General features: G+C 40.3%; 1 long non-coding RNA gene across 1 annotated transcript in view; it reads right to left on the minus strand.

Annotated features, from left to right (window-relative positions):
* LOC125963449 (uncharacterized) overlaps positions 1–18,067 on the minus strand; it is a 50,157-nt gene extending 32,090 nt beyond the window's left edge. Inside the window, exon 1 of the long non-coding RNA XR_007475448.1 lies at positions 17,893–18,067. This is a non-coding gene — a long non-coding RNA (uncharacterized LOC125963449). The remainder of the gene's footprint in view (positions 1–17,892) is intronic.
* Positions 18,068–18,662: the final 595 nt, after the last annotated feature.

Consider the following 18,662-nt stretch of genomic DNA (forward strand, 5'->3'; position numbering starts at 1 on the left):
ACACTCCCATTTACCATTGGAACGAAAAGAATAAAATACCTAGGAATAAACCAACCTAAGGAGACAAAAGACCTGTATGCAGAAAACTATAAGACACTGATGAAAGAAATTAAAGACGATACAAACAGATGGAAAGATATACCATGTTCTTGGATTGGAAGAATCAACATTGTGAAAATGACTATACTACCCAAAGCAATCTACAGATTCAATACAATCCCTATCAAACTACCAATGGCATTTTTCACAGAACTAGAACAAAAAATTGCACAATTTGTGTGGAAACACAAAAGCCCCCGAATAGACAAAGCAATCTTGAGAAAGAAAAATGGAGCTGCAGGAATCAGGCTCCCTGACTTCAGACTATACTACGAAGCTACAGTAATCAAGACAGTATGGTACTGGCACAAAAACAGAAATATAGATCAATGGAACAGGATAGAAAGCCCAGAGATAAACCCATGCACATATGGTCACTTTATTTTTGATAAAGGAGGCAAGAGTTTACAATGGAGAAAAGACAGCCTCTTCAATAAGTAGCGCTGGGAAAACTGGACAGCTACATGTAAAAGAAAGAAATTAGAACACTCCCTAACACCATACACAAAAATTAACTCAGAATAGATTAAAGACCTAAATGTAAGGCCAGACACTATCAAACTCTTAGAGGAAAACATAGGCAGAACACTCTATGACATAAATCACAGCAAGATCCTTTATGACCCACCTCCTAGAGAAATGGAAATAAAAGGAAAAATAAACAAATGAGTCCTAATGAAACTTAAAGGAAACCATAAGCAAGACAAAAAGACAACCCTCAGAATGGGAGAAAATATTTGCAAGTGAAACAACTGACAAACGATTAATCTCCAAAATATACAAGCAGCTCATGCAGCTCAATATCAAAAAAACAAACAACCCAATCCAAAAATGGGCAGAAGACCTAAACAGACATTTCTCCAGAGAAGATATACAGATTGCCAACAAACACATGGAAGAATGCTCAACATCACTAGTCATTAGAGAAATGCAAATCAAAACTACAATGAGGTATCACCTCACACCAGTCAGAATGGCCATCATCAAAAAATCTACAAACAGTATATGCTGGAGATGGTGTGGAGAAAAGGGAACCCTCTTGCACTGTTGGTGGGAATGTCAATTGATACAGCCACTATGGAGAGCAGTATGGAGGTTCCTTATAAAACTAAAAATAGAACTACCATATGACCCAGCAATCTCTCTACTGGGCATATACCCTGAGAAAACAATAATTCGAAAAGAGTCACGTACCACAATGTTCACTGCAGCTCTATTTACTATAGCCAGTGCACGGAAGCAACCTAAGGCTCCATCGACAGACGAATGGATAAAGAAGATGTGGCACATATATACAATGGAATATTGCTCAGCTGTAAAAAGAAACGAAACTGAGTTATTTGTAGTGAGGTGGATGGACCTAGAGACTGTCATAGTGAGTGAAGTAAGTCAGAAAGAGAAAAACAAATACCGTATGCTGACACATATGTATGGAATCTGAAGAAAAAAAATGGTTCTGAAGAACCTAGGGGCAGGACAGGAATAAAGACGCAGACCTAGAGAATGGACTTTAGGACAGGGAGAGGGGGAAGGGTAAGGTGGGACGAAGTGAGAGTGGCATGGACATAGATACACTACCAAATGTAAAATAGATAGCTAAGCAGCCGCATAGCATAGGGAGATCAGCTAGGTGCTTTGTGACCATATAGAGGGGTGGAATAGGGAGGGTGGGAGGGAGAAATAAGAGGGAGGAGATATGGGGATATATGTATATGTATAGCTGATTCACTTTGTTATAAAGCAGAAAATAACACACCGTTGTGAAGCAATTATACTCCAATAAAGATGTTTAATAAATAAATAAGTAAATAAAATACAGGGAAAAAAATTATTTTTCTGGGAAAGACACAGTAGGAGATTCTGCTTGAGATCACCAGTCCAGTGTCTTCGTGTTATACCTGAGGAATATAGAAAGACACGAACTTGCAAAAGTTTTGAATGGGTGAGGGGAGGGAGAATTGAATGAAAGTGGTCAAAAGCTACAAACTTCCAGTTATGATTAATAAGTTCTAGGAATGTGATGTACAACATGATAAATATAATTAACACTGCTGGCTGTTAAGAGAGTAAATCCTGAGTTCTCATCACAAAAAAGATTTTTTTTCTTTCAACTTATTTCTGTATCTATATGAGATGACGGATGTTCACTAAACTTATTGTGTTAATCATTTCTTGACGTATGTAAGTCAAATCATTATGCTGTACACCTTAAATTTATACGGTGCTGTATGTTAATTAGATCTCAATAAAACTGGAAGAAAAAAAGTTTTAAATGAGAACATTATAAGCCCTGCCCCAAGCAAAAAATATCAACATTGTCTTATTCTTTGTAAATTGCAGATCAGTTCCTTTTTGCAGAAAGAATCCTCTCATTCCATGGACCCATTCCTAAAATATAGGTGCTGCTTAAAAATAGCTTGCCTGTGTTGGAAGCACATGTTTCCAGGCTACATTCGGGCCCATCTCTACTCATGCAGTTTGATCCAGGGGTGCCTGGTTGACTGAACTTATACATGATTCCACCATTTAAATGCCCTGGAGAGGAGGGGGATGTGTTGGCATATAGTCATACCAGAGCTAAAAGAAGTTTAGAGGTGTGTCATCTGGTCTTTTCTTTCTGCAGCCATAAGGGAACTGTGGCCTAAAGAAGGAAAATGGCATCATCCCTAAGGGACAGTTAAATAGTAGCAAAGTCAGAATTTCACCTAAGTCTCTCCTGGCTGCCTCTCATCCCTCCATCCCTACACTTCCCTTCCCTGGGTTTATGCAAGCCTTCTCCCTGACCTTCAACCTAGAAAACTGGGCTCAGCGGCAGAAGCCCTTGCTTACCAAAGAGTACGCAGAAACCAAGTGCAAAGGTGAAAAGATTTCCACTCTTAACAATTCCAGGAGAGTCCCTGAGAACGTGGAGAAACACTTGTTTCTTCACCTGTGTCCCAGCTCTGTCTTCTCTTCGACCTGGACCCAACGGGCTCCAGGGGGTCTCTCCTAGCATGTGCAGAAGATTAAGAATTTGACTGAAAAAAAAAAAAAAAAAAAAGAATTTGACTGAAGAGGAAAAGGAAATGATGAAAAGGAAAATATAATTAATCAGGGCCAGCTATAAAGACTTCCAATATAAATGTCCTAAGAGCTCCAACTCCCTCTCTCTCTCTCTCTCTCTCTCTCTCTCTCTCTCTCTCTCTATGGCAGCAAAATTTAGAGTTGAAACCTGAAGGGCTTTTTCACTTGGATTTTTATTTTATATTTATGACTTGATAAGGACGCTCCTTCGGTTCGTTCACCCCTGGGGACATTTTAATTACACTTTGTTCTTGAAAATGAGCATTTGTTACTTTTGGCTATTGATTTCAGAGCTCTAGGAACTTTCCCTTGAAGTCATTTCCTTCGTCCCTCTCCATGCCGAGGGACCCTTACCCCTGCTCCAAAGAGGGTCACGTTTCAACAGATCTTATGCCCTCCTGGTCCTCCTGGAGCCTGACCCCCAGGAAATAAAGGAGCATGTTGCCTTGAGATGGCCATTATGTATGTCCACTCATCAGAATCACAGTCGCCAGGTGGCAAGGGTAGAGGATGACAAGAAAACAATCCCATCTTTTATTTCCCAGCTTCTGTCACACACGCCCCTTTAACCTGAAAACAGACCAGAAAAATCCAATGAGAAATGGTTTGAAAGGCTCCGCACCAAGGTGACAAAGAATCCCAAAGTCCAACTGTTATTTGGAGAGCAAGGGTGCCTCGAGAAACAAAGGAGTCCAATATTTCCTTTACTTATCAAGTGAAATAAAATAAATTGTCCTCACCAAGCAAATGATTCATCTTGATTGTTTAGGGCAGTTTCCCTTTTATATTTACGTGGCCCCTAAGCTTGGCTTAGCCTTTAAAAAAAAGAAGAAGAACTGTCATTTCTATTCAGTTAACTGCTTCCCCCTCTGACTTTAAATCAAGGGCAGTGTCTGTTCAATGTAATTACTTCCAAGTAGCCTGCATGGTAAAGCAGTGGTCCCTAAGCCGGAGAGCGATGTGGTGTTTTTTAAGGCAAGAATTCGATAGAATATAAGGATGTTCTCCTAACAGAAAATGCAGTAAGGTTGATTCCCCGCTGCTGTGTTTCCAGTCCCTTGATATACAATATGTTCACAGGTGAAGATTTTAGCACAACAGTTTAAAGCAAGAGAAACGGGGGAAGTGTCATTTACCCTCCGGAAAGTCTCTGGGAGAAAATTTTTGAAGGACTTGTGCCCACTGTTCTGATTACATGTGAAGAGTGACCACCTTCTTCAAAGAAGGTGTTTATCTTTTTATGAACCACGTGCCCAAGGTTTTCCGTAATTCACTGCTTTAATAATTGCATCAGCATCAGTATATTCAACATCAAAAAGCAAAACTGAGTCAACACCGTGAAGTTGTAGAGCAAAAAGGGAAGAAATACAGCACAGCCAGAACACCAAGACCCTGGTTCGAAGTTTGACTTAGCTGCCAACGGGTTGGGGGCACTGAGAGAATTGCTTGACATCACGGAGTCTGTTTCAATATCCGTCAGTGAGAGAGTTCCGTCATCTCAACACTGGGACTCTGCTGAGAACATCCAGTGTCAGCAAGGTACCTACCAACTGCCAGTCACTAACTGAAGTAGAACAACCACATTCCTGCCCAGGGAGCAGAAGAGTCAACATCAGGATAACTCCAAGAAATGATGTAAACCTAAATGACCCGCAAAGGAATGACTCAGGGTGTGCCCATCGGAGAGGGAGTTGCCCTTTTTAATTAATGGCTTCAGATGGTCCCCAAAAATTCTGATCAAAAGAGAAATGATTCGTTAAAGCAGGAAAAAATGTACATTTGACATGTTAATCTATGGAGGGTAATCAGATATCCTAGGAGTCAATATATTCTGAGGTTTGATAATATTTATATTCATGTATTATCCACACTCTGCCTTAATGATCTGCAGTCACATATAGACTCCTCAGTTTGTTCTGTCTGCACTAGATAACTGCTTAATATTATAGAGAGCAAGTGAGAAAAGAAATACACACATTAGCATACTAGAAAGCTCCCTTTTAACACTCTAATAGCCAAAGAAGATGGATTCTCCAGTCAATCACAAAAAAATCGATAATCTTACAAATACCATATGATATCACTTATATGTAGAATCTAAAACATGACACAAATGAACCTATCTACAATACAGAAACAGACTCACAGACATGGAGAACAGACTTGTGGTTGCCAGCGGGAGGGGGGTGTGGGAGGGATGGATTAGGAGTTCGGGAGTAGCGGATGCAAACTGTTATATACTGAATGGATAAACAAGGTCTTACTGTATAGTACAGGGAAATATATTCAATATCCTGTGATAAACCATAATGGAAAAGAATATGAAAAAGAATGTATGTATGTGTATAACTGACTCACTTTGCTGTACAGTAGAAATTAACACATTGTGAATCAACTATACTTCAATAAAATAAATTTTTAAAACATTGATAGTCTTCAGGCTTCCCTGGTGGCGCAGTGGTTGAGAGTCCGCCTGCCGATGCAGGGGACGCTGGTTCGTGCCCCGGTCCGGGAAGATCCCAAATGCCGCAGGGCGGCTGGGCCCGTGAGCCATGGCCGCTGAGCCTGCGCGTCCGGAGCCTGTGCTCCACAACGGGAGAGGCCACAACAGTGAGAGGCCTGTGTGCCGCAAAAAAAAAAAAATGATAGTCTTCAAATCATGCACTAGATCTTTTCACATACCTTTATACCCATTCACCCACAAACAGATAAAAGTGACATCCTTGTATTCAAAAGAGAATGACTTATCTTGTGAATTCAACAGAGAAATGATCCACCGCTCCCAGCGTAAGATCCTCTGAGAGATTATGCTCTTCAGACTTATATGAAGATTGAATGATGGAAAATTTTAGGCGTGCTTTCTGTAATAAATGTATATATCTAATGTAACTGGCTCACGGAGACCTTAACCTATGGATTCTTAGTCTTCCTAGGCCTCAGGTTGTGTACATAATTTTTAATTCATGTTGGTATATTACTAGATTGAATTTGATTCAAAGGCTAGGTGAATCATGCCAAAGCCTGTTTTCTACCTTATGTGGCTCTGGCCTTAGCTCTCTTTAGCCTTTGTATAACTTGATCAAATGAAGAACTAAGGATGTTAGAGAAAAATCTTTGTAGAATGAATCAGTCTATACCACTGCCTTCCAATACAATCCACAACTAATTTAAGACACATACACATTTACCTTATAAACAAACACCTTCCAGGAAAGGTATTCAACTACCTGCTCATCCACTGTTAAACAATTTTTATAATATAAAATAAATTAGCAAAATTTCTGCATCTTTTATACTATTATTTCCCATGAATGGACAATTATAATTTTTCTGTCTTTGCTCTAAATTCACTACATGTTTTCTAGGTTCTGCAAACCCAATATGATTTTTCTCTCTGTCCAAATTCATTAGTCAAAAGCCAGTGAAAAACATTAAACAATCAGTTAACTGAAAAAAGTATCTGCTTAGCACTGTTCTGGGTACTTTCCATTTGGTATGTCCACAGGAAGCTTATTGTCTATTTGTGGACACAGGACTAACATATAAAAAAAATTTATATACATTCTACTCATAATTGTATATATCTGTGACATCGATTACAGGAGTTCAGAAGGGAAAAAGAATAAAAGTGTGTGAAAGAGATCATGCAATGTGTATTCACATCATGGAAACTTCTTATTGTATATTTAATATGGTTGTACGTTTTCAGAGAGCTCATTTGTAAACTTTCTAGTAATGATTCTCCCACTATGTGTTTTAGGTCCTTTAAACTGGGTAATTAGTTTCTTTAAAAGGAAGGCATCTCTCTCACTGGATTAGTGAATAGCAACAATGAATAAGGACTTATCTTGGTAAGACCTTTCTTTAGAAATTAAGACTTTGCAATAGCAGAGCTTATTCTTTCAAATATCATACTCCCTAAATCATAGCACTTTTGATTTATTTCTTGTGTTCCCTCCTCCATGCTTGCCATCAGAGAGTATGGTTTAATTGAACTGTGGTTCCAGGTAAAATGGAGTAGGAAGCAGCAGAACCCTGCTCCAGCTGCAACAACTTTAAAAAGCCAACTGAATCGCTAAAATTATATTATCCAAGACATCAGAAAATTAGGGAAGCAAACAGGATTAAATGAACTCAACCAAAGACAGCAGAGCCCTTCCAAGATGAGTAGGCAGACACTGGATGCTTTCTACCCTGGGTATGTTTGCCAATTCCAAGTGCAAGGTGAGGCTCGAGTTTGGCCTGAATACAAGGACGTTACTGTGAGAAAGGGACACTACCAAGGCTTTTGGAGGTTGTATGGAGCTGGAATGACAATCTGAAAACTTCCAGAGCCCTAAATACACAAAGGCCGTTTTCCCCTATGGTTCATTTACTGAGTCAAGGGACGCTGGGAAGGTTAAGGAGCTTCTCTAAAATAGCAGACTGAAATATGCTGTAATCTCACAGTAGTGGAGAGATAAAATCTATCTCCTGGAGGAGCACCTGCTGTAAACACACAGCCAGTCTCCTCCTTAAGATATTTGCCCAATTTAGGGCCCGGAGACCAGAGAGCAAAGTTCAAAACTGCCGAAAGTCCTATCAACTGACTTGTGGTCTCTGTAGGTGGAAGTGGAAGAGGCAGAGACCTGATGGGCTAGCTGTCAAAATTCACAGGAGGTTCTTCTCAACTGTGACACATTTGAAACCAGTGATAGGCTTAATTTGACTAAATCCCCATTCTTGATTAAATCGTCAAAGAACAAATCGTTTCTCAGTCAAAGTAATATAAACTTCAGTCTCTATACAGTCTCATTGTCCTCTTTTATACACAGTGTCCAGCATAAAATTTTAAATTACAATACATGAGGGGCAGGAAAGCCATTTGAAGCAGAGAGATGACCTACATGTTGAAATTAGCAGGCAAGTTCTTTAAATAACTGTTATTAATCTGTTAAAGAAAATAAAGAGAAAGGTGGACCAACTATTAAAATATGGAGCATTTCTACAGAGAATTGAAATCTATGAAAAAGAATCACTCCAGAACTGAAAAGTAAAATATCCAGAAGTAAGAATGCATCAGATGGGTTTAACATCAGACTGGCAAGTCAGAAGCCAAGATTAGCAAACGCAAAAACAGGAAAACTTTAAAATATCCAAAACAAAATACACAGAGGCAAAAAAGAACAGGACAGATAAGACACATGAGACACAGTCAAACAATCTAACAAATGCATAATTAATTGCAATCCCAGAAGGAGAGGAGAGGATGGGGAAGAAGCAATATTTGAACTAGTCATGGCTGAGAATTTTCTAAAACTGATGAAAGACACCAACCCATAGATTCACAAAGCTCAGCAAATTCCAAGGATAAATATTTTTAAAGCCACACCTGGTTTAATTCTTCTGGGGTAAAACTTAAGCATCGATATTTTTTAAAGTTTTCCAAGTAAATGCTAATGTATAGTCAGTGCTGAGAACCACTGGTCTAGAAGATGCCATATTAAAAGAATACAGTGTGTTTGACTTTTTATGTTTTCAAGGAATAAAAAGAAGCAAGTTCTAGTCTCTTTTTCCTCAAAATGTCACTTAATGGGGTATCAGGGAGCACATTTATATTTTGATTATCAACTCCATAGCTCAATTCTATAGTTTTTAAATGATGGCCTCAGTACCTGCTCTCTCCATAATCCACTGCGTATCGTGGAAAGAAAATTGAAATGGCATAGATTCAATCTGGCCAAGAAACGCTCTGATTGGAGAACATTAGTCAGGAGGAGGTTACAGGAAGGAGTCCAAAATTGGCTTTATATAGAATCTCAGCCTTTCTCCTTCAGACGCATCTAGAGAGAAGACACTGGAAGATCAAAAGAAGGCAGACTTTTATCCCTGGTGAAGATACACCAAAGCCAAGCTAACGAAGATTAGCTTAATTAGGTGGAATAGCCAAAGCGAAGGAGAGCCTGAGCCTGAGGCGGGTGAATGCTGGGAAGCAGAAGACAAATCCCCGTGGAGTTTTGGACACCAGTTTTGGACACTGCCAACATCCATTTCAAGAAAAAGAATTCAGAGTTGAGAGGGAAAGAATTGTTCTTGTCGAGTCTGAAGATGAGATTAAACCATAATTGATAACATTTTGTGATTGATGAGAAAAACTAGACATTTTGTTCTCTTCAAAAGTTTGTTTTACACAGTTGTCATCCATTCTGCGTACATGTAATTTTTTAAGTAGGAACAGAAATTGTATCATGAAATGTCAAATATCCCAGATCTTAGAGGCACCAGGAGAATCTCCATAAAGCAGGAGCACAGGATCGAAAGCATTTCTGCACTTTGGTGGACCGATAAATTTTGGCATAGGCAAAATCTCCCCCAAATACTGAAACTACCTTAATTTTTTTAGAAGTGACCAAAATAAAGGTCAGAGTTTTTGTCCTTAAGATTACCAAATTTTAAAGTGCAAATAATGAATCAGCACGAGAGAGACAGAGCATTTTCTCAGTATAATGAGATATAAACTAACCGCCAGGTAGACCCAAAGAGCACCTCGCCACCAACTTCTTCCTACCCGGCCCACCAGCCCCAGCCGAGAATGCAGGCCCTGGAGTCATCCAGCCCAGACAGTAACCCAATACCCCTGATTCTCATAGGAAGAAGCTCTGGTTTCCAGATGCCCACACATTCTACACAATCTCAGCAGGAGCTACCCCAGTTCTCATCCAGTTTTCCTGGTGCGTCAAATCTATAGAACAAAATAATTTGTTGTTGATTTGAGGGGTTATTACATGTCTCCTCCCAAGACATGTCATCAGTTTTTCCTGGCTTCTAAATATCGCTTCATCTGATGTGCACACATGAAATCAGTCTACCCTGCCGAGGTTCTATTTTTGCCGTTGCCTCTTCCACGAATTTTAGGATGATTACCTTTAATCCTGTCCTCGGGACCACCACTTTACACTTCCCTGCAGAATTCTCAAAGTGATTCACAGTTTGCTGGAGCTCCTCCTCTGTGTAAGGCCTTGAGTCTCCTTTGTTCTCAGAGCCAATGTATGTATTGTGCTGCCACCTGGTCCCACGTTACATACTGGTTCAAATCATTTATCTGTAGATTAACTCAAAAAACTCTAAAAATAGGATATGAGCCCCAAGCTTTTTACTGCTATTTATAACTTTTTTTTCTGTTACCATCACTACCAAGTGAAATCTGCATGAACTCCTTTTAATACATTTCCCGTATTGTTCATCTTACGTATAGCTGGCGTTGACCCAGATACGAGCTGTCAAAGGATTCCAAATACACGAGAGGTTTATTCTCTGAAAGAAGAATTATTTTTGACCTGTCGTGTTTTTCTAGGGGCCAAGACACGGTAGAAAACTTCTCTGTAATAGGACTTGAAATGAGAAGAATCTATTTTATTCATCTATCTTCACCACTAAGCAAACCACATGATCGGCCGTGGTCCTTGCCTGGTGGGTGAAGCCAGGGGTCTCAGATTACAGTCCCACAGCAGCCCCTGATGTTATGTGACCACAAACCCGACACTTGACCTTTGAGGGACTCAGGGTCATCTTATGATGATCTTTGGCCCCTGTATTTGTGGGTTGGTTGGTTTCTTTTTAAACTATAGAGCTCCATAGTCTAAGCATTACAAAAAAACAGAAACTCGTAGAAGTAAAAGCAGAAAATTGGTTTTTTGATTAAAAAAACAACAATGAAAGGAACCTTGGATTTCTTCAAGGAAAGGAGCAGCATTGGAGTGAATCTTTTGCTACTATGTACATATACCTAGGGTGGCAGGCCTGGCTTTCCATCCTCAGGGAAGGGGAAATAAGGGCAGCAGACACTGCTGCTCCAAACAGGCAATTATCCATGCGTAGCTGTTGCTCACTGCTCAGCGTCCATGACAAGTCGCCGCTCCATGACATGGAATTGCCCTTTCCTGACTGACTCTGAAGACTTCCAGCCCTCCTGCCTCCGCTGAACCAAAGGCACAGAAATGTTTAAGCACTTTGTCCAGAAGGGTTCAGTTAACAGCAAGCACCAGGACAGTTGTGCGGTTTGCACATGGCACAAGGCGGCTGAGCCAGGGAAGGAGCGCCAAGTTCCAGCTCAGGCTACACTTGCCAAAGCCGGAGCCCTGGCACTAGCTTGTGTCCATGTGGAAGAAGAGGTACCTTTTCCTTCACACAAAGGCATGGTCTGCTTGCTAAGCCACGTGCCCATAGGCCTGAGGATGTCCACAGGTGGCACACACAGATGTCCACACGAAGGTTCAGTACAGGCAAGTGGAAGCCCTGAATGATTGTCCAAAAGTGTGTGCATGTGTGTGCACATGTGAGTGTGTGTGTGTGTGCACATTTGTGTGTGTTATGATTGGGGGGTGGGGGGGGGCTGCCAGAGGGCACCATACACCTGGTCAGGCTCCTTCGTTCCTTTGCATGACATGAAGGGTACAGCTTCCCTTCCTTAGCTTTTCTTTTAGGCATCTCACTCAAATGTTCTCTAGGGTATCAGAGAATATTCATTCCCAACTCTCTCCTCTTTCTCTTCTCATAAGCCCCACCCCATTTGATTACACCCTCTTTTCCCCTGAGATGTACCAGTCTTCCCTAGAGAGTGATAAAGTGCTCATACCCTGCTCCCTCCTTGCATTTTGCATATTCCAACATCCCAGGCATTTGCTGCATGCCGAGGCATTTATTAGTTATCGACTGATGTATGATGAATTACTCAAAACTTAGCGATTTAAAATAACAAACATGCTTCTCTCAACAGACACTTTCTCTGTGAGTGCAGAATCTAGGAATGGCTTAGCTGAGTCATTCACGATGCTGCGATCAAGCTATCAACTGGGACCACAGTCATTTGATAAGAGACTGCCAAGCTCACCCACATAGCTGCCAGAAGGTCTGAGTTCCTTTCTGGCTATTGGTTGGAGGCCTCAGCTCCCCACCAGAAAGATCTCTCCATACAGCTGCTGAGAATGTGGCGGCTTGCTTCCCCCGAAGCTAGTGGTCCAGGAGAGACAAAACCAGTGAATGCAATAGGGTCCTACTGTATAGCACAGTAGGGAACTATACTCAGTATCCTATGATAAATGGAAAAGAATGTGTATATGTGTATAACTGAATCACTTTGCTGTACAGCAGAAATTAATACAATGTTGTAAAACAACAATACGTCAATAAATTTTTAAAAAACAACAACACAGTGAGTGCAAGAGTGCCTGAGACAGGAGCTGTAACCGTTTATAACCTGATCTCAGAAGTGACCTATCACTTCTGCCAAACACTGCTGGTCACACTGACCAACACTTAGACAATGTGGGTGAGGGGGGGATTCCACACGGGTGTGACTGCCAGGGGTTAGGGACCATCGTGAAGGCTGGCTCCTGCATATACAATCCTCTGATCAATATCTACTAGCTCTCCAGAGAAAGCAGGGTGCAAACGTTACCAATTAGAAGTTCACAACACTAAAAAGCAGGTCCTGTGTTTGTTCTTATCTTACCCAGGGTTTTCATAGTTTTATTTGCATAACCCCCAAAACGATTTGCAAAAACGACATACTCCTTCACACATTTTAAAGTTAATATTCGAAATTTCATGTTGTAATGTTCCATGGCTGCAAACATCATAATTTCTAGCATTTTGTAAATGTTGAGTTTTAAATAGAACTATTACATCACTTTAAAAAAAACAAAACTGAAGGTCAAGTTCACTCAGTTTGGCATATACCCTTAGGGCAAAAGCCAGACCCATTGTTCCACTTGCCTCTCTGTGGTTCCCTACTTCATTCAGTCCCTGGCCTGGTTATTGTTGAAATTTTTGCCACCTCATTGATACTTTTAAGGAGATTACATTTCTTTATACCCAGAATTTTAGTTGTTTTCAGTGGAAGTGTCATCGTTATGAGACTAGCACACCACGTTTCCAGTGTGTGCACTATTTTGTTTTTGAAGAGTGGCAATTATAGGACATCATACCTCTCCTGAAGACTTTATTCTATTATTTTTAAAATATTTATTTGCATATCTATCTCAGTTTATACATATGTATATATTTTTTCTTTGCCCTGAGCTTTAAGAAAAAAAAAGATAGGGAACCTCACTTATATGTAGATTCTAAAGAACAAAAAACGAAAGCAGGGCTTCCCTGGTGGCGCAGTGGTTGAGAGTCCGCCTGCCGATGCAGGGGACACGGGTTCGTGCCCTGGTCCGGGAAGATCCCACATGCCGTGGAGTGGCTAGGCCCGTGAGCCATGGCCGCAGAGCCTGCGCGTCCGGAGCCTGTGCTCCGCAACAGGAGAGGCCACAACAGTGCCCGCGTACTGCAAAAAAAAAAAAAAACAAAGAAAGCAAACAAAAGAAGAAGGAAGGAAGGAAAATATCTTAAAGATTTCAAGCTAGAGAATATTTTTTTAAAACAAGACATATAAAGGCAAGCCATAAAGAAAATGGTTGTTAAATTCAAACACACTAAAATCAAGACCTCTGTGTCATGGAAGACACCATAAAGAGTGAGAAGACCAGAACAGGATAGAAAGCCCAGAGATAAACCCATGCACATATGGTCACCTAATCTATGACAAAGGAGGCAAGAATATACAATGGAGAAAAGACAGCCTCTTCAATAAGTGATGCTGGGAAAACTGGACAGCTACATGTAAAAGAATGAAATTAGAACACTCGCTAACACCATACACAAAAATAAACTCAAAATGCGTTAAAGACGTAAATATAAGGCCAGACACTATAAAACTCTTAGAGGAAAACATGGGCAGAACAATCTTTTACATAAATCACAGCAGGATCTTTTTTGACCCACCTCCTAGAGTAATGAAAATAAAAACAAAAATAAACAAATGGGACCTAATGAAACTTGAAAGCTTTTGCACAGCAAAAGAAACCATAAACAAGATGAAAATACAACCTGCAGAATGGGAGAAAATATTTGCAAGTGAAGCAAATGATAAAGGATTAATCTCCAAAATATACAAGCAGCTCATGCAGTTCAATATCAAAAAAACAAACAACCCAATCCAAAAGTGGGCAGAAGACCTAAACAGACATTTCTCTAAAGAAGATATACAGATCACCAACAAACACATGGAAGAATGCTCAACATCACTAATCATTAGAGAAATGCAAATCAAAACTACAATGAGGTATCACCTCACACCAGTCAGAATGGCCATCATCAAAAAATCTACAAATAATAAATGTTGGAGAGGGTGTGGAGAAAAGGAAACCATCTTGCACTGTTGGTGGGAATGTTAATTGATACAGCCACTACAAAGAACAGTAAGGCAGTTCCTTAAAAAACTAAAAATAGAACTACCATATGACCCAGCAATCCCACTACTGCACACATACCCTGAGAAAACCATAATTCAAAAAGAATCATGTACCACAATGTTCATTGCAGCACTATTTATAATAGCCAGGACATGGAAACAACCTAAGTGTCCATTGACCGATGAATGGATAAAGAAGATGTGGCACATATATACAATGGAATATTACTCAGCCATAAAAAGAAACGAAATTGAGTAATTTGTAGTGAGGTGGAGGGACCTAGAGTCTGTCACACAGAGTGAAGTAAGTCAGAAAGAGAAAAACAAATACCGTATGCTAACACATATATATGGAATCTTAAAAAAAAAATGTGGTTTGGAAGAACCTAGGGGCAGGACAGGAATAAAGACGTAGAAGTAGAGAATGGACTTGAGGACAGAGGGAGGGGGAAGTGTAAGCTGGGACAAAGTGAGAGAGTAGCATGGACATATATACACTACCAAATGTAAAATAGATAGCTAGTGGGAAGCAGTCACATAGCACAGGGAGATCAGGTCGGTGGTTTGTGACCACCTAGAGGGGTGGGATAGGGAATGTGGGAGGGAGGGAGACATAAGAGGGAGGAGAAATGGGGATATACGTATATGTATAGCTGATTCACTTTGTTATACAGCAGAAACTAACATACCATTGTAAAGCAATTATACTCCAATAGAGATGTTAAAAAAAATGTTGATCAAGAAAAACTTTTTAACAAAAAAGTAAATAAGTAAATAAAGTAAATAAATTAAATATATATATCCATATATATAAATCCAAATTAAATATATATATATATATATATATATATATATAAATCCATCTTAGCCCACAGGTGGTACAAGAACAGGTGATGGGATGGATTTAGCCACAGGTCTTAGTATGCTGACCAAATAATTACGTGAGCTTTCTAATTTTCTTCAGAATCAAAGCAAGTTTGGTCTTGTCCAGTTGTTCTATAGCTGAATGTGCTAGAAGAGAGTCTATTCCACCCCAAATCATCTTGCTTAGGTAACGTGTGATGCCTTTAACTCTTTAAGTAGTGCAAACAAGATACATAACATTGAGAGGTAATATAGAACAGGAACAGAGAACAAAGATTGGAATCCAGGCTCTCTCGCTAATGGGCTATGTGACCTTGAGCATAACTTAAACCTCTTTCCTCATCTATAAAAATGGAAATAATAGCACATACACAGTTCTCTGTTATGTGCAGTTATGGATTCTTCTACCCTTGAACTTCAAAACCCATTCTTTACAACATTAACTACATCCTGCTTTACTTTCCTGTCCCCAATTTAAGCTTCGTCCATGTTCCACTCATGCAAACACTTGTGAGAATTCACCAGGTTCACCTTCCTCAACGTCTTCGGCTCTTTAGTTATGGGTCTTGAAAGGTCACCTCCCACTTTTGGCATAACTACATAGTTCTGTTTGCTCTAAATCATAGCAACTAGAGAGAATGCAAATTAGAACACAGTTTGACAATGTGTGTCAAGTACCTTAAAATGCTCTTAAAAGTGTTTTCATCCAGTATTTTCAATGCAAAGAATCTATCCTAAAGTAACAATCTGAAATACAAACCAAGGTTTATGCACAAAGAGGACCGTCAAGGCATAAGTCATAATAACAACAACAACAAAAGGATTTTGAAAAAATTTCTCCATGTAGGGGGGAAAGAAATATATTTTTAACTCTTTACATGTTTCCCATGGGATTATGTAGCATATATATTATGTATATTATATTATGTATGTAATCTCATGCATATGAGACCACCTAAAGCATCAATCCTGCTTTAATGCCAATTTGGAGCTGTATCATAGGTTTCCAGTATAATGGTGGGATCCACGGACCTTACCTCCTTATATGTATTGGAAAGCCAATTTGACTCACAGTGAAACAATCTGTAATACAAGAAGGCACTTTGTATCAAGGGTGTCTTATTGTAAATTATAATATTCCTCTCAAAAAGTATTTGATCACCTCACCCATAAAGGATAGAACCTCAGATTTTATTCAACTGTTCCCATGCCGTTAGGACATGGAGCCATGCCAATCACCAGCTTCTTCTCTGAGAAGCTTACCGTCTCCCCACATATGCCTGGGGATGAGGGACACTAGCCAGGATTTAATCGGACAACCTCAAACCACATTTGGAAGTTCACTCCACACCACCCTGATCTGTGTTGGAGTATAAACAATTTTTGGCCCAAGAAACAAAAATGATAGCGTTAGCATGAACTGAGATGGGGAAGGCTACAGTGGAGTAGGATTGGAGAGGTGACAATTTAGAATTCAGTTTTAGCCATGCTAAGTTCGAGAAATCAAGTGGAAATCTTGAGTAGGCAGGCCGCAATGTGAATTTGGAGCTCAAAACAGAGGTCCGGCCTTGAGCACACATCAGTTTGGGAAATTGTCAGTACACAGATGATGTTTAAGCCCATGAGACAAAACAGCGCCACTAAAGGCGCAGATAGAGAACACAGAGGTCCAAGAAAGGAACCTTCCGGCACCTGCCATCAGGAAGTCGGGTAGATGAGGAAGAAGCAGTCAAAGAAACTAGGAATGAGCAGCTCATGGTAGGAGGAAAACCAAGGGTATAAACCATGTAAGACATGAAAAAATCGGGACTTCCCTGGCAGTCCAGTGGTTAAGACTCTGTGCTTCCAAGGCAGGGTGCAGGGGTTTGATCCCTGCTCAGGGAACTAAGATCCCACATGCCGAGTGGCCAAAAAAAAAAAAAAAGACATGAAAAAAGCATTTCAAGGAGCCATCCACTGTGTCAAAAGCTGTTGGTAGCTCAGCAGTGACAAAAATATCTCACAACAGCTGCAGTCTAGTTGGTACAAGTGACTGAAGGCAACCATCACATCTAAAAGTCTAAATCTAGGCTATTTTATACTTGATGTTGAACTTCCTTATTCCCATTCTCACACTTGGTGATTCAATGAAGTCCTCTCCCTGTAAACGTTTGGTTCAATATTTAAATGTGTTCAGTATCAACCCAAACACCCAGAGTGATGAACAGAGAATAAAGAGAAGGTTTCCAGGCACCGAAAAGATCCAGATATTATTCAGACTCTGACGTGAGAAGGCGGAAAAGCACTGGAGTTCCAAACCACTTGTTGAAAAATTTCCTCTTTGCTTACGTGGTGAGCAACCACTTGACGATGAACTGACTCTCCTTTGGGAAGACATTACCATGCATTTCAGTAGGATTATTCTTCAACGTGACATTAATATCTATCATCCAAGAAGAGAGTTTTGAGAAATGCCCTGGGCATTGAACCGTCTCCCTCCTTTCATGCTCCACGAGTTTCTCCTTCTTCCTTCTCTCCTATCTCCAGAAAGTCTTTTCCCAACCCAGCTTAAGGAGCACGGTTCTGCCACCTTGACAAAAATATTCCATTACCTTTAGGTGACCTTTCTCTGACACTTGGAAATGGAGTGTTTCAGCGATAGGTCAGGCACTGGTTGACTTCCCTGGTGCTCCCTGAAAGACAGAGCTGATGAATAGCATTTGAACCCTGTTTCCCTAATCCTTCAGGCAGAATTAGAGGCTCTCCATAAGGGTAATCCCGAATGATTCATGATGCCTGCTTCAGCACGGTCACACATCATATAAATACAAATTGACAGTTGTGCACACTGGCCCCATGATGGTATTTACTTAAAATCCTCTCAAGTACACTCCCAGTGGCTACAGTGGGGACAGCTCTGTAAGCCTGGCAAACAGAGGCACCCACTCGTCCTGTCCGGCCACTAGATTGACAGGAACATTTTGAATATTCAGCTCCTTTTCTGTGCCACCTGGCACCTATCTGTCCTTTGGTCAGGCAATGGGTTTGTTAGTTGATTGCAAGGATACTCCTTTAAAAAAACAGACAAAAAGATGGTAAGCTGACACCTTGGGATAACCCCCTTGGCCGTCCTGAAGTTTAGAGAGTGAAACAAAAAATCGAGGTTATGGAATAATAATAGAGGTGGGAAAGAGTGACAAATAACGTGCTAAGAAATAGCTAGAGATACTTAACAGCACTAATAATGCACTAAGTACTGAAAATGCAAAGAGAAAAACTCTTGTAGCGTCCCCTCCAAGAAAACATTCAAATCTGTTATTTTCCAAAAGAATTCTTGATAGACAATAATGAAAAACGAACAGGCAGATACCAACTGTCATTG

The sequence above is a fragment of the Orcinus orca genome, chromosome 2 (assembly GCF_937001465.1).
Source record: "Orcinus orca chromosome 2, mOrcOrc1.1, whole genome shotgun sequence".
Classification (NCBI taxonomy): domain Eukaryota; kingdom Metazoa; phylum Chordata; class Mammalia; order Artiodactyla; family Delphinidae; genus Orcinus; species Orcinus orca.